Raw genomic sequence first — 15,008 nt, forward strand, 5'->3', positions numbered from 1 at the left:
GGAAACACTTTGTAAAGTACATGATTGTCAAAACACTATGCTATATACCTGAAAGGAATATAAAATAATACTGAATTTAAATAGTAATTGAAGACTAAAATTAAAAAAGAATGCTAAGATTTAAAAAAAAGACCCCCACCCTGCCTTTTCACTTCCCTCACTCGTGCTCTGTTTGCTCTAGCAGTTCCAGCTTTCTCTTTCATACCCTAAGTTTTTACTGAAATTATATGTTCGCTCTGTGTTTACTGGTCTTTTTCCCCAGCCTGACATGGTTCTTTAGGGGGAACCTAACTATTTCTGGTTCCTCTGTGTCCTTAGAGGCCAGCACAAGGTCTGGTCAGCATGTCCAGTGCCCAGGACTTAGTGAATTGGATGGAGTTCTGTGGCTTCTGAAGACAGAACAGACCCCAGTGGTTCAGCGATGCAGGGAGGGAGGTACAGTGTGAGGAAGGCGTTTCTGCTAGACCTGTCCAAAGGGAGGAGGAAGATGCGGTTGGTTTCCTGGAAGCATTCAAGCGGAACTCGAGTGGGTATTTGGCAGGGGTGTGATCACCAAGGCCCAACTGGACCCACAGAATCTGTGAGCCTGGGGAGAATGTCTGAGTTGGAAAGCTGTTCAGAGACCATCAAGTCCAACTCCGTCAACATACAGATGGGGTGGCTGAGACACAAAGGGGAACACACCTGCCCAAGGCGAGCCAATGCCAAATCCAGGATGAGGGGCAGGTCTCCTCGGTCTGCGGAAAGAGGACAGGTACTGTTTTATCTGTTTTACAAAAGAGAAGACTGAAGCCCAGAAGGAGGCAGAAGCTTTTTGAAAAGGCCTCCAAGAATGTCTGTGAAATATCAAAATCTGTCTCTGGCTTCAAGGCTCCCGCCTGGCTGCCGGGGCTGAAAGGTTTCTGGCTGGAGCAATCAGAGTCAGGAGCCTGATCCCCACCCTTATCGAGGCTGGAATGAGTCACTTCCTGGGGCCATTGCTCAGCATCTCCAGGCTGGAAAAGCGACCTCACAGCCCTGGCTCCATCGACCAAAACACCAAAACCCTGAGAGGGGAGGCCAGGAAGGCACTTATTCACCCACCCGCTGTGAGTCTGTCAGGGCGGTCCTTGGCCACAAACACTTGCAGGAGACAGACAGACAGACAGACAGACAGACAGACACTGACCCTGCAGCTCTGAGGGGAAATTGAGCTAACCTGGGAAAGTCAGGCAGCAGGGAGGGAGCGTCTGCAACCCCGGGCAACAGCTGCAGCCCCTGGGCAGCCCTCCCTCTCAGCCTTTGAGAGTGAGGGAAACAGCTCAGACTTGCACATGCCTCAGCTGTGCTCCCATCAGGCCCTTGCTCTTCCCCCAGGGGCCCCCTTCCCATCCCCAGAATCCATCTTCTCAGTTGCTGTCCTGCCTCTAAAGCATCAGGTATGTCTAACTCAAAGTGACCTCCTAGGCCTTTGTGCCTTTCCTCATGTTGTTCTCCGTCTGGAATACTGTTCCCTTCCTTGTCCCTCTAACTTCTACTCACCTCACTTCTTCTGCTGAGGCTTCCTTGAGAGGCCTTCTAGGCCCTTCCACTTGGCCCCTCCCGTTCCCTGAGGTGGATCACTTGCTGCCTGCCCTGGCTTCCCCCAGCCCAGGTGCCTCCTTCCCTCTGTCACAGCATGGGTCACAGCAATGGTCACTGTCTGTCTGGGCCCGGGTCTGCCTTCATTACCAGATTGGAAGCCTCTAGAAAACAAGGTTGGGCTTTGACTTAGGCAACAGCCCCAAACGCAGCAAAGGGATGGCCTCAAAGGATCAACTCATTCATTCATTCATTCATTCATTCACTGCGCAAGTAATGACCAAACACCAGCTTTAAGCCAGATGTTGTTCTAGGTGCAAGAAATAGAGCAGGTAGCAAGGCAGACAAATCCTTGCTGCATGGTCAATCAATCATCCTGTGTGTGGGACGAAGGGGAGGGTGCAGGGGACAGTGACAATAAAGTAATCCAAATTAGTTTGGATGATGACAGGCGCTATGAAAAAAGTAAAACAGTGTTTATCGAACCAGAAACTACAAATAATGGAGGCAGGAGTTTCAGACAGGTACAGTGGGCTAGGGGGTGGTAAATTCCAGACCTACCTGTCCCCACCCCTGCCCACAGGTCTCTCTGTTCCCTTCCCTCTCAAGGACTACCAGGTGCTGGGGTGGGAAGCATGTGAGAAGGAAGCCGTGTTCCCCTACCACCACCCCACCCCCGGAAGTGCCAGATGTCTCTTCCACCCACAGACACCCTGCCTGGCTCTCCAAGAATTCGATTCAGTAACAGTTACTGAGCAGTTAATTATGCAACAGTCACAATAACTGTTGATTATTGCAGGCTTGTGAATTTCAGGGGCAGAGGTGGCCTCCCTCTCTTACAGAGCCTGTCAACAGCCTGGCCAGGTGGGGAATTGCCCAGGGTCACACAGCTGATCCCTGGTCCAGCGGGGATATGAGCCTAGATTTGGTGACTCCCGGGCCCACGTGTTTCCCACTGCACCCCATCACCCCCTGAAGGCTTAGAGGGTAGGCAAGTAGTCCCAGCAGTGGAAAGAGTCGGAGCCTGAGTCTGGATTCCAAGGTCCTAATCCCAGCACAGGTTTGCTGAGTCAGGAGAAGTCCCTTAACTTCTCTGGGCCTCAGCTTCTCTTTGTGTCAAGAGGAGCCCATTTAGCCCAGCCCACCTGAAAGGGTTGCTGTGAACATCAGATGAGATATGGTGTATAAGGATTTTGGAAAATACCATCATGACACACAGTCGGCCCCTCTGCCCCTGAGATCCCCCTGGGCCACCCTCCCTACCCCTCCAACTCTGCCCTGGTGTCAGGGCCTAAGACAAGCTGACTGAACCCTCATGGCAGGTTCATGACCCTCATGAACCCTCATGGCAGGTTGCTGCTGAGCATGGGCAGAGCCTCTATGAACCTTGCTTACCTCACTGCCTGGCAGACAGAAAGCCGGCATCAAGGCCAGGGATGGCGCTGAAGACAGGACTGACGTTTGGATAAAGGGGAGGGCTGGGTCAAGGGTCAGGAGTCCTGCAGGTTCATGCTGAAGCAACATGACTCAGTAATATCTCTGCTTCCCCACTGCTATTCCCATGCTTAGAAGAGGAGCCATTACTATGTGCTGGTGCTTTCTCAGGCATTATCTCATTTAATCTACTATGCACATCACAGAAATGTTAACTAAACAGCTCGATGTTGCACACTGAGTATATTGGTCTGCTCAGGCTGCCATAACAGAGTGCCACAGACTGGGTTGCTCAAACAACAGAAATTTATTTTCTCACAGTGCTGCAGGCTAGTAGTCTGGGATTAAGGTGCTGGCAGTGTTGGTTTCTTCCTTGGGCTTCCCACCTTGGCTTGCAGATGGCCGTCTTCACATTCGCACGATACTCTTTCGGTGTCTCTGTGCAAATCTCCTCTTCCTGGAAGAGCACCGGTCATGTTGCCTTGGGAACCACCCATATGACCTCATTTTAACTTAATTACCTTTCAAAGGACCCCATCTCCAAATACAGTCACATTCTGAGGTCCTGGGGGTTAGGACTCCAATGCAGGGATTTGGAGGCAATTCTGTTCAGCCCATAACAATGAGTAAGTAACAGAGCCAGACTTTGAAATTGGACCTTTCTGGCTTAAAAATCTACCCTTTTTCTATCAGAACACATTCTCTCCCTCTCTCCCCTGTACCCAAACCTTTCTCATTGGCCTGCACAAGGGGAGCTAACGTGTTCTGGGCATCTACTGCATGCAAGGTGCTTTGCCCCATTATTTCATTTAATATAAAAATCCTGTGAAATGGACACCTTGAAGAAACTGAAGCTGAGGAAAGGAAAGTGGCCCAAGGGCACATAGGATGTCAGTGGCCAAGGCAGGGTGTGTGCTGGCGTGTCTGACCCTCTCCTTCCTGCCACACTCCTTCCCCTCCTGGGCGGATATTCACCTTACTTGACCAGGGTACGGCCGCACAGCAGTATTGCAGCATGGCCAAACGGAGGCTGGCACTCTTGGCTGGGGCACAGGGCTGCCCGGCATTACCACTGAATGGCTGGAGTCCCTGGGCAGATTGGGGAGCCCTACGGGAAATTAAGGGAAATGGCTATTTACCAACCAGTCTAGAAGTATAGCAATCTTTTTACAACCAGTGAAGCGGTCCTGATACATACAGTCGGAACACCGGTCTTACTCACTTCCCTTAGTCATTTCTTTGGGGGTTAGGACCATGGCTAAAAGCCAGAATGAGCTGATGGGAGTGGAAACACTGCCAGAAACTCCTCCTGATCTAGAAGGTGCGTGTTAAGAAGGTGTTTCCTTCCCTTGAAAAGAGAAGCCATGTCTAAGGACTAATAACTCAGAGCAGAGGGAACAGGGCTGGAAGGGGCCTGGGAAATCATACTATTCTAATCCCTTAGGGTACAGGTAGGGAGACTGGAGCCAGGGGTAAGAATATACCCAGGTTTGTACATTGAGCAGGGCCATAGCCAGGGCTGACTGCATCTGCCCAAACGCTCAGACCCCACCCATGCCCACTCATTGCCTCACTCCATGAGGGCAACAATGTGAGTTCAACAACCTCTTGGTCTTCTGGTTTCTCCTGGAGATAAGAAGCCGCAAACAGGGCACTGGAGTTCCCTGGGGCCCCTTCACCTGACATGAGCTGAGCTAGGTGGCACGAGGCTGGAAACCGTCCCCGGAGGAGATGTTCCATCCCCCTGCTTGTCCAGGGCCAGGTCAGCTGACCATGCTGTCGACCATAGGGCCTGGATGGGCCGCTATCCACGAGTGAGAGGGCAGCGGCCTCAGGGCACCATTGGAACTCCCTCCACCCTGACCCCCATATAAGTGAAGCTGTTAAGAGCGTAGACTCTCTGAAACCAGAGGACCTGAGTTCAAGTCTTAGCTCCATAACTTATAAATTCCATGAATCCAGCAAGTTACTGAATAGTTCTATGCCGTAGTTCCCCTTTCTGTAAAATACGGATGACAACAGTAGTGCCTTTCACATACAGAGTTGTGAGGATTAAACGAGATAAGACAAGAGCTGTACCTTGCCCACTGTAAGTTTCAGAGAACCTGAAGTTTTATTGACTGGGGCCACTGTTACAGGTGTCAACAGCACAACAACTAACTTCAAGCCCCAGCTCTGCCTCTTTCTCACTGTGTGGCCTTATAAAACCACTGCCTCGCTCGGAGTCCCTGTCTAGGAAATGAGGGCATGAGCCCTACCTACCAGGGTCACCGTGAGAATCATTGGTGACAATGGCATGAGCCCTGGGAAAAGCTCTGCAAATGTGCAACTCCTGTGACTGGCAAAGGAGGGGGCCCGGCCTCAGCCACAGGCATTTCACTGACACTGGCTGCTCACCAGGTACTGAAGCCTCCCTCCATTTCATAATTGTTCCCAGAACATCTGTTCTGATAGTTCATAGCCGTAGCTGATGAACATTCTTCACCTACCTGGCAGGGCACCTGGGTTACATCATGCCCTGGCCTTGGGCACACGCCCTGATGTAACTGCACACTGGGTCACGATCTGTTCTCTCCGACATCTCCTCTCCCTCCTCCCCTTACCTCCCTCTGCTTTCCCCTCTCACTCTCCACTTCCTGCCTGCCTCCTAAACTGAAACCATCCTGCTCCCTCCCCTCAGGCCCTGCTTTTGAGGACAGACCTTGACCTCCCAGCTCCCAGGCCTTTAACTAAAGACACTCAGGATTTCAATCCTTAGGGATAAGGGAGCAGCTGTAATAAGTGGTGGACAGAGCCAGAGCACAGGTCGAGAGGACAGAAAGCCCCGAAGTGTCTGGGGCCCTGTCGCCCTGCGGGGGTGATCATTAGCTTGTATAGAGGTGGGCAGATGTTGGGGCCAGGAGGCGGCGGGGAGGGGGGGGTGAGGGGGGGATTGAGGCTGGACAGGCAGGTGGGACCCCACCTTATGGTCTCTGAAGAACATGAGAGGCCGAGACTGGCCGAGGCAGTGGGCCAAAGCCCTGACGGTCAGTGTGCTCCCTGGGACCAGAGCCCACTTCAGGGTCCAGTGAGGCCCCTCACGGGGTGTGACCCGGGGGATCTCTCAGCAGGTGAGCGAAAGCGAAACCGGCTCAGCTCTGAGTGAAGCCCCTCGCAGGGAGGGGTGTGGCCAGGTGCTCAAGGGCTCTCAGATCCAACGTTCTGAGGTCTAAATCTCCATTTAGCTACCAGTAAGCCATACAACCACTTCCCCTCTCTACACTAAAAAATCAGACTAACAATTGTACCTACTTTGCTGGGAGCATTCACACAGGTGATGGCAGCAATTGCAACAATTAGCCCAGTGCCTGGCACACAGCAGGAGTTTCGTAAGTATTAGTCTCTTTCCTTGTCCTCCACTCTGCTACCCTCTGGCTTCTGCTCTGAGGGCAGCTGTGTGAACTGAGTCACCCCATTACACAACAGGACTTTACTGAACAGCATTTCTAAAATGTTTATTGTAAGAGATTATTATTATTGATAGTAATAAATACTTACTGAGCAATTATTTTGTGTCCAGAATTGTGTGAACCACTTTACGTAAGTGATTCCATTGAATCCCTTCCACCATCTTCCAAGGTAATGGTTTCCTTTATTTTACGGAAAATGGAGTCCTTAAGGAGCTTAAAGGAAGTGGCAGAGCCAAAAGTCAACCCTAGCTCTGTGTGGTCTAAGAGTTGAACATTTCCCCACTTTTTCTTGCTGATCCCACCATGGTTTTTAGCTGTTTTCCCAGCAGCCTCCCTGCTCCATTCACTTCCCAGAGCAGGAGGCAGTGAGTGCCCAAGGGAGGCGGTGTGATGCAGCAGAAATAACATGAGCCTCAGAAGCAGAGGCTCAGGTTCAAGTTCTGGCTCTTCAACCGGTGAGCCAAGTGACTCTGAGCAAGTTGTTCTACCTCTCTGAACCTTGGTTTCCTCATTTAGACGACAGAGATAAGATGAAGTAATGGATGTGTGTACTCAGCCCAGAGTCTGAACTCAATGTCCCTTTCCTTCTCTTCCTCTCACACAGGGGTATGAGAACCACTTTGTGCACATGACCTCGCTATGGTCAGTAAAGAGTAATGAAGTGGAACTCTCTGCTTGACTGGTAGACCAAGAATGTAATGGTCTGGCACCAAGTGAAGAATAGACTCTGAACATCCCTGTCGTCAGAAATCTCACGCGTTGTTCCTGTTGTTCCAAGACCAAAGTAAATACCTCCAGATATTCTAGAACCAGGGAGGTTGGGAATTTAAGAAGACTGACTCGGAGCCCAAAGCAGTAGATTCTAGCTGTAGCTCTATCCCAACACTCTGTGTAACCCTGAACAAGCCCCTACCCTCTCTGATCCTCATTCCTCCATCTGTAGAATTCAGGCTTCTAAGGTAGTCCAGCCTGTGCTGGTTGTAGAGAGTCCCTCCTGAGGGGTGTTTGTCCTTGCTCCTAGGCTCTGATCCTGTCCAGGATGGGCAGAGGCTCTGTCCTCTGGGCCCCCAGGAAAATAGGCCCCAATGCACCGTTGGGTTGGGTAAAATAACCAAACAAGTCCCCCCATCAGATAATTAGGACAGTTGTTTATTACAAAGAGACTCAGGTCAGACACCTGCCTTCCCTATCAAAGAGAGAGAGCAAAATGCGCAGGTTCACAGGCAGACTCCGTAGCCTCATTGCTTACAAGCCCCAGACTGAGCAGGCTAAGCCTCTTATCAGCACTTTATAAAAAGTCAAATGGAAATTCATAAAAGGGGCTTCATCAACCTGCTTGAGATCACAGCTGAGAAATGGTAGAACCGAAATATTCTCTGGTCCTATGGTCTACATTCTGCGAATCCAATCACTATATTTCCATGATTCCAACCTCTTCTGACTCTGATTGTAACAGTCTATGTTCCAAACATCTGGTTACTGTCCTTCCTAAACCATGGTAGTTCTGTTATGACTCTAACATTCATTAAGTCTAAATGCCCATTCTTCTACTAATACTCACTGGGCGCCTAGTAGGTGTGAGGTCCTGACTTGATGTTGGGACACAACAACAAGCTCAGTGGAGTCCCTAGACTCACAGTCCAGAGGCTGACATGAGAGGTGGCAGTTAAAGATACAGATACACAGTATTCTGCGTGGCGACCAACTGAAGGCACGAGGCCGGGTGGGTGAGCAGCCCCAGGAACTGAGTGCAGAGTGAGAGGGGGTGGGGGTACAGAGCAGAGCCTGGGGAGCAGTCACATATGGGTTGGGGACCAAGGAGGAGTCAACAAAGGAGACCAAGAAGGAGCAGGCGCGATACGGGAGAAAGTGAGGAAGGAAACCAGGAGAAAGAGCCAGCTGTGACAAATGTCATGTGGTGAGGGTTGGTGAACCAATGTTGGCAGCTTAGCAATAGCAAAGGCCATTTTATGGTTTTCTAGAGGGGATGAATGAAGAGAGGAAACCATGAATCTAGACGGTCAATTAAGAAGTTTGACTGATATAAAGCGAGGAAACTCAGTAAAAATTTCTAAGTGACTATAACAGAGAAAGTGCCAGGGAGCACGGCAGCAGTGAGCAAAGAGCAACTAGGCTGGGGGAGGTGTTCTTTTGTTCTTTTGGCTTGTTTTGTTTGAACATGTGAGACACTGAAACAGAGGTTCTCAAACTTCCCACTTTAACCTGTTAGTGGGATATAAAATCAATTTTCAAGAATGTGACCACTATTGTTATTCCTAATGGAATACAATAAAATAGAAGAGAAAATAGCAGAGTGTATTGCCTATGGTACGGCTATGTGTTGGTCTGTCAAACTTTTGTTTCAGATATATGCACTTGTGTCCCAGAGTGTGTGATAATATTCATTTCTTACTAAGGGCTGTCATTTTAAAAAAATCTGCAAACCTCTTGACAGAACTTTTTTGCTCAAGGGCTAGGAATGATTCTAATGTACTCTGAGACAACAGCTGTGGAAGTAGCATTCCATAATTCTGTTTGTCCCGGGACAGAAGGTAATAAATTGAGCACACATTCCTTTGCACGCAATTAGGTAATCATACATCCCGGGCTTGATAACAAAGTCCCCTGAGTTCATTGGCCCTCAAGGACTGGACCAGTCAGGAAGGCTTCTGTACCATGACATTCATGAGACATCGTCCTAGATCGAGGGCACTGCGGTGTGGGGCCGAGGAGACAATGCTTGGACAGACTTTGTCAGCTGGAAATGGCCCTGCATGTATGTTGTTATTAATAAACTATTCTTGTCCACATCAACTCCTGGGGACAAAGCCAGGACTGGAATCCCTGTCCCGACTTCCAGTCAGGGGCCCTTTGCCTATAGAGTATGGTGGTCGGATACAGTCTGCTTTTGTCAGGAAGACAAGACAAAGAGGAAACGGGAGGATCCAAGTAATTGATAACGACTGAGAGGCTAAAAGTAGAGAGCGGGACAGAAGAGGGTACCCACAGACGGAGAAAGGAATGAGTAGTGTCTATGGGGGAGGAGCTGGAGGCTAGAGAGAGTTGTCAGAGCTTAGGAAGGACACTGACATGCTAACAAGAAAGGGACAAGGCCTCCCAGAGCCATCCCTCCTCCCTGGGCACCCTTCTCCAGGGATCTCTCAGATGGACGTCTGACAACGCAGAGACCATCGGCTCCTAACAGAGATGCCCTTCTTGTACCACAGTAGCACAAAGGAAGGACCTCCAATGGTAGAGTTAAGGGTTGGGAAGCTCAGGGTGAGAGAGGCTCCCTGGAAGAGGGGACACGGAGCTGAATTGTTAATAGTAAGTAAGAGGTGGGGTGGGGCAAGGGACACTTCTGTAGGTGGAACAGCAAGAGCAAAGATGTGGAGGAAGCAAACTACCAGAAGCTGCGAGGAAGCCCCAACAGCTAGGAGCGCTGGCGTGAGTCACGTCTCAGCAAGAGGCAGAGCGGGAGAGGGGCTGCACGGAGACAAACCAAGTGCTTACAGCCTCAAAGGAAGAGAAAGCATGGCAAATGGAAATGTCTTTGAGGAGGGGGAGGCAGCCTGCTTGGAAGACAGTGAGGACTGCAGCTGGTAGACTGGGCTGAGAGAGTCATTCCAGGCAGGGAAAAAAGCATGGATGTGGGAGAGTGGGAGAGAAATATTGAGGGAAGCATTTGATTTGGCAGGAGGGGAGGGGTGTTCATTGTACAGTGTCTGCTGAGACACCAGCAAAGCCCATGCCCAGAATTCCACCTGCTGAGGGATGGCTGGATCTATCTCAAAGGGCCAGTTTTAAGTTCTAGCTGTGTGACCCCAGAAGACCCACTTCTGAGTCTCAGTTTCCACATCAGTGAAATGGAGGTGATAAGCGACTACCTAAGACGTTTGCTCAGAGGTTTGAAACTGAGACGGTGTGGGGAAGTACCCTGCACACCCTAAGGCGCTCTGTCTGCCATGTTTCCCAGTCTCCGAACTGACATCAAAATCACCATGGGAGCTTTTTAAAAACACAACATACCATGGGGCAACCCACACCTACAGAATCAGAAGAAGGCTTGGGCAGGCATTCTTCTTCTTCTGGCCCTTCTTTTCTATTATTTCCTCCCATGGTCCTGATGCTCCATTAACTTCAGATCTGTCGGCTTCTGATAGCTGGGAAGAAGAAAACGCAGCCAATATATATAGGGTCCAGCACAAATAACACCCCTTTTTTATTAAAAAAAATCTATGATTACAAAATCATAAGCATGTAATTCTGTAACATAACACTATCACTCTCAAACATACCATATGACATTTTAGGTGAAATATTCAAATCATAACTATAAACTATTACACCCATATTATTACCCTACCAACCACATTCAAGTAAGCATCACTTCTGCCGGACCCTGTACGTATATATTTAGAGATCCTGGGGGTTCCTGGAATATGCTGGATTTGAGGGTTTTCTGGTCAGGGCTTGACAACTATGATAAGGTGAAGAAAAAGAAAGACCTGTTAGCTTTCACAAAACATGGGAAATGAGCAAGGCAGCCAAAGGGATGGATGGTGGCTTTGACCTTCAGTCTGGAGGGTGGGTCCTGAGAGAAAAGAGACCCTCAACTGGTCACCCTCAGCTGCAGTACGGTGGTCAAGGAAATCAGTTTAAAGCACACAGCTCCCTACAGTTTATAACATTTGAATCTGTATTAATTAATTCGATCCTCCCTATATCCCTGTGAGATGGGGTTTCTTACTTATTCCCATTTGACAGGTAGGGAAACTGAGGCCCAGGGGAGGAAATGACTAGGCAAAAGACCACAGGCAGCCAGGGAGAGAGTCATGATTTGTACCTGGGACTCTTAGTTTCCAAGTCTCTCTATCACACTCTGCTTCGTGTGTTGATCAGAAAGCAGTGGCAAGAACACTGGAGCTCTGTTGTTCTGGCTCTGCTATAACATGCTGTGCAATCCCAGACAGATCTCTTGCCTTCTCTGGGCCTCACCACTATCTAGCATCGTTGTCTTAGGGATTAAGTGATATAATGATCTTAAAAGTATCCAGCACAGTCCCTGGCATGCGATAGCAGCCAGGATGACCACCAGAAGGAGAAGAGAATGGGGAAAGTGATGTGCATGCGTACAAAGGGTGTGGCAACATAATAGGAGGAAGGACCAACTTTGCCAGGTGGAGGGCTTCCTTGGGGAGAGAATTTGGACAGACTTGAAGGATGCAGAGGCCTTTACCTCCCTTACCTTCCTCCCCCAGTTCCACGAGACTAGAGGACTAGAGGTGGGGTGTTTAAGAAGGGATGGCCAGAAATGAGGCTAAAAAGGTGGAGGTTGTGAGGGCTAAAGAAAATAATACTTTTCCTTGCACCTTCTAAGTTCTTCTAGTTAGACTAATAATCAAATTAACAGTGACAGATTGGGTATACATGACACTTTGAACAAAGGAGAAAGGGGAGGAATGGAGTCTTAGATTTCAGAAGTGAGAACGGATGATTTACAGGTAGTTGAGAAAGAGCAGAACACACGTGGCAGACAAATTATTGCTAAGCAACTCAAAAAAATGGGACACGGTATCTAGTTAACAGATCCTTACCTAAAGCCACCCTACTTACCATACTTAATTCAAACTAGGCTAAGGCAATGTCCTCAGGTTTCCTTCCCTGAAGGAGGTTTTATCTCTGAATCTATTGGGCAGGAAAGGGGAGAGGGTCAAAGCTTCTTTTTTTAAAAAAGTTTTTGTTATTATGTTTGTTGACTTTAAAGAAAGAAGAAGCAGGGAGAGAGACACACACAGAGAGAGAAAGAGAGACAGAGAGAGACACTGATTGGTGGCCTCCCATATGCACTGTGGGGTAGGGTTGGGGGCAGGATTGAACCTGCAACCTAGGCACATGCCCTGACCTGACCGGGAATCCCCCAACCTTTTAGTGTGTAGGAGGATGTTCCAACCAACTGAGCCACACCAGCCAAGGCTACTTTGAGTCTTCTATTTCTTAATAACCAGCTTAAAATCAATATCCCAAAAGGCAAAGCTTGTGGTCCCCTTCACTGTGAAGGAGGCATGTCACATGGCTTTGAATGTCAAGCCAAGGAATTTGAATTTTGCCACTGAAAGGTTTTACAGGTATCACGGTCCATTCTGCAGGTCTGCAGTTTAGAAAGGCCTACCTCCCCAACCCCCTACTCCCCACCCCGCACACTCCCCCCACCCCTCGCCCCAGCACAGTGTGACAGCAGACAGGAGAGGGGGCCTAGAGGCAGAGAGACCATGGAGTGAGGCTTAGTGCAGTGGACAGGTAGGGTTGATGGAGAGTTCCCACCAGAAATCCCCCACTGGAAGTCCCCGAGGTCACCTCCTAGTTAGGGAAGATCAGGGATATGATGAAAGTAGAAGTGCTCAGAAACTGCTGCCAGTCACCAGCCCAGGTGTTCTCTGTCATGCCTATAGTAACCGAGAGGCCCTTTGGAGGGCCTTAGAGCCTCCAGCTCAGCTGGCTCAACCCTGCATAAAACGGGCAGTGGGAGTTATCATCCCTGAGTTCCCTGGGAATGGAATGGAATATTCACCTTCATTTCTCAGATATTGAAGTGAGCCTCACTCCACAACACCACATCAAAGGAAAAGGTTGAAAGTCCCTAGGCCAGGGCCAAGGGGGTGGGGGGATTCCTTTGAAACAAAGTCCCTCCCCGACAGGAGGCGAGGAGGGGAGGCTAATCACAGGTAGGCTAGTGGGGCCAGAGGGTCAGGTGACCCTTTCCCTGTCTCCGCCCCTCCCAAGCCTGCTGGGCTTTCCAGACTCTATACCATCCAGGACAGAGACATCTTAGGATAATAATAATGGCATAACAACACACAATGGTCCTTCCTGTGAGCCAGACTAACACTTCACCTAGTTATCTCGTTTTACTCCTCACAACAGTCTCTCAGAGTCATTGGGTAAATTCCTTAATTTTACCCAGCCTGGGTAAGTGGCAGGACTGGAAAATGACCCTTGTCCAAGCTTGGGGTCCTCACCAAATTTAGGCTTTTGCTGGTTTTCTGATCTCTCTCCCCTCCAGGCAAGGAGAAGGGCGCCAAAAGAGCTCTGACTCCTCCAGGGGGCATTGGGATGCACAGAGAACACTACGGGGGTGCAGAGATGACTCTCGGCAGCCCATTTATTCAGCTTGAATATGAGGAGGTGACTGGATGCAAAGAAGTCTATGGTCCAGTTTCAAAGACTGTTTGATGAGAAGTCTGAGCGGGTGGCCCCCACCAGCCTCCCAGTTCTGGAAGCTGGGGAAGGAGGACAGAGAGAGGAGAGAGGGGAGCTCTCCCTACCCCACACCGATCAGGTCAGGCTCCCAGCCTCCTTCCGCCTGCACCTCCCTACTGGCAGGGTCCACAGGGTCCACAGGTCTCAGGCCAGGTGAGTGAAGTCGCCACACCACCACTACATGGAGAATTTTGAGTGCAGGGGGAAGGTTTGCAAGAGCACTTTGTTCTCTGGGCAGCAGCTTTGATTTTGCTTCCCTGAGGCCTGGGGTAGTGGCCTCCACTCCCCCTTCCCCATCTCTCTACTTGCCACTCTCCTTCCCCAGGCAGAAAGGCAGACACACACAAGCCCAAACAACATTTTTAATTTTTAAGAAATAAGGAAAGAAGAAGCAAAAAGACTAGGTGTGCAAGACTGGGCCACTGCACAGGGAACATTGCCCAATCTCTGCACAAGGAAAGTTCCTGAGAGGTCCAGGGTTTGAGGCTAAAGCCTCCCTCAACAATGCCCCACACCCCATGCCTCTCGGGTGCCTTAGAACACCCCCTTCCTCCTCCAGTCTGTAAACTGGGAGGCTCAGACCACCCCCAGCCACCTACCTTTGTAGGGAATGCAACCATCAGTTTTAAAGTCCTTTGGATGTTTTTTCTGCTCTTTTTACCATAGACAGGGGTGAGAGAGGGTGGGCTGCAGAGGAAACAACAGACTTAAATCGCTGCCTAGTCACACATGCAGTTTCCCTTCTTAGAATCCCAACCAGAAGTTCCATGGTTCCCTCAAGAAAAAAATAAAAAATAAAAATAAAAAGTCTGATGCTTTCTTCTCTCCTGCCAGGCTTTCTGCCTCATTCCGGCTCTCTCCTCTAGGGTTTGTCTTTCAGCCTGTCTCTCTCCGCTTTGGAGTCTTGGTCAGACTCTCATTAACGTCTCTGGACCTCTCTCACCCCCCCCCAAAAAAAGGGGGGATACCCAGTCGAGAAGGGGAAGCCTCGCCCACCCCATGTCTTTCTTACCAACTCCCTCCCTCAACCTCCCCCCTCCCCCCTACACCCCCTCCCCGCCTCCCCTCCCCCCCCCCCCCCCAAACTCCAGCGACCTCCAGATGTTACCGACCAGGCAGGCCATCTGCTGAGACTTCTCAGGCACTCCGGAGAGGGGGCAGGGATTCGGGTTCCTGGAAGCTGGGAGCAAGGCCGACTTCAGTGGGCGGGAGCTGCGTACGTACTTTTGAGACGCTCCCTAGGGTGGAACCCGGGCTCGGCGCGGGCTCGGCGGGCGGGCAAGGGGCGGGGGCGGAGAGAGCTCC

This window comes from Pteronotus mesoamericanus, unplaced genomic scaffold (assembly GCF_021234165.1).
Source record: "Pteronotus mesoamericanus isolate MK-2021 breed Mesoamerican mustached bat unplaced genomic scaffold, CSHL_Meso_final contig_33, whole genome shotgun sequence".
NCBI lineage: Eukaryota > Metazoa > Chordata > Mammalia > Chiroptera > Mormoopidae > Pteronotus > Pteronotus mesoamericanus.